The following is a 2,523-nucleotide window of genomic DNA, read 5'->3' as shown; positions in this document are numbered from 1 at the left end:
TGTTGAGGGAACATGCTGGAGTCACGAGGAATCATTTAACAGTCTTTAATCAAGAAGCACAGGAGATAATCCACAATGGGAGCTTGAGCCAACACACGTAGAGAACGAGTAGACCTGACAAAACACAAACTGAACAGACTAGGGCTGTGTCCGAAATCGCCCCCTATACCCTTAAATAGGGCACTATATGAGGGAACAGCCATTTTTAGTGGTGTCCGAAACCATAGTGGACGTTCTCGAGTGCACTCATTCAATCCCACAATGCACTGCAAAAACGAGTGTACAACTGGTGCACGCTCAACGGCTAGAGGATGCCCATAATGCACCGTGAGAGTCACGCGCCGAATGAATTCCCGCATCTCGCCAGAAGATGGCGCCCGCAGCTGAATAATCAATCCGTTCATTTTTACAAAGTGCTCATCCATGGCGTACAGCATAATGTACAACACGGGTATAAATTCATTGTAAATTGATTATTAAATTGTTTGATTAGGGTTTATACATAATTTCCGTGACAGAGTTCAAGATAAATCCTTTAATCTTACTACTGGAGCTGCTAGTTTGCTAGTTTCAAATGATTAATAAACAGCAAGCACAAACTATGCAAAAGCAGCATTCCTTCCGGTGCACTCAGTGTCCGAATTCACTTTCATTCTTCATTCACTCCTTCTAGTGAACTGAATTAGTGACCTCATGTAGGGAATAGTGAATGAGGGGGCGATTTCCGATTTCGGACACAGCCGTGGAGTTTGGACCTTGCCGCAAGGTACGCCTATGGCCCTATGATTTCCGCGATGCGGAAAACACGGATGGAATTGCGGAATCCAGTGAACGGAATTTACTGTATAACCGGAATGTCACGGAATTTGTCAAAGTTTGGATGAATTAATCAAAGGAAGGTCATTACACTTAAATCGTGATATGACTAGTATCTGTAAATATTAAGCCGCAAAAAGGCTATTTAAATATAAATCCTGCATGTTCTGTGTCTGTTTGAATCATAGTCTATGGACTGAATGAATGTCACGCGGTTTTGTTTACTACACACATAGGTACTGAAGTGTGCGTGATGCTCGCGGTGATTTCAGCATCTGCCTTCTCACTAAATAGGACATAAATACATGAACAACATCCCCAGAACTGCTCTGAGAGTCAAAAATATAAGGTTTCTGCCAGAAATGTATTACTATTGTTCAGTAGAATGTACGTACAACTACTACTACTAAAATTATTAAGGAATAATCACAATATTTCCTCCATGTTTTAATTTTAATAGTAAATCCCCTTTGTTTGCCAAAAAAATACAATTAGTTTTTCATTAATTAAAAGATAAATTAAATGAATGTGTTATGCCTTCATTCGATAACCAGAAAAATTAAAATACACAATGCAGAATTTCTAAAGAAAAAAAACATAAGGCTATAAATAAAGTAGTTTTTATGCATTCAAATAATTAGACATATTAAAACACAGAATTTGTTAACAATAAACAAGGTGAAAAAAAAAAACAGAACATTTCATAAGACCCTAAACAATTTTTGTTAAACTTTTTAATAGATTTGATGTTGAATTGTATACGTTTCATTATTTAATTAGACGTGGTTTTGATTAATAACATTTAATTTAACCATTTAAAAAGGAGTCCAGAAAAATGTAAATGAAAAAAAAAACAGAATCCAAAAAAATGTAAATTTGGAATAAAAAAAAAATATGGAATTTGGGAAAAAATAAAACGTATTTCATAGGGCCCTAGCATAGTTATTTATTTATTGTGGTAATTTGAAGGTTGTGTCAAAAAGTTGTTGTTCTCGTCTAGTAGATAAATAGCTGTATTTTGTACGTTTTTACGCGTGTACGATCATTTTCTTCCAAATACGATAATTTTGTATCTGGCAACACTGTGTTGCACGGATCTGCACTTCGAATTTCTACCGGAAGCAGTAAACCATCCGGGTACCTTTGGAATACTCATTTCAACATACTACGATTTGGGACATACTTGCCTTGGCCAAATACCCACACTTGCGGTCTTGGCCACTTGAGAGCGCGTGCAGTGTGTCCCATCAGTAAATGAAAAGTTCTACACACACTTGTGGTCTTCATCCTCACTTGAACACTTGGGCCAAATACAGGAAATACGTTATATAAGTGTTCAAGTGGTCAAGTGCAAAGACCGCAAGTGTGTGTATTTGGCCAAGGCAACTAATTCTAATTTCGAATACTATTTAGGTCGGATAGTACGGTGACCGGGAGGGGACATGTTCGGTTCACTTATTTTTGTTGTGGCCACGACATATTATCTCGTGGGAACGTGATATTATGTCGTGGCCACAAGATCATTTTGTCGAGGTAACATCCTTATGTCGTGGCCACGTGATGTGAAGTCATAGCCTCGAGATCCTATGTTAAAGGGGTCATATGATGCGATTTCAATTTTTCCTTTCTCTTTGGAATGTTACAAGCTCTTGGTGCATAAAGAAGATCTGTAAAGTTGCAAACACTAAAGTCTCAAAACCAAAGAGA

The sequence above is a fragment of the Sinocyclocheilus anshuiensis genome, unplaced genomic scaffold, assembly GCF_001515605.1.
Source record: "Sinocyclocheilus anshuiensis isolate Anshui unplaced genomic scaffold, SAMN03320099.WGS_v1.1 scaffold653, whole genome shotgun sequence".
Classification (NCBI taxonomy): Eukaryota; Metazoa; Chordata; class Actinopteri; order Cypriniformes; family Cyprinidae; genus Sinocyclocheilus; species Sinocyclocheilus anshuiensis.
This window is presented reverse-complemented; position numbering follows the sequence as displayed.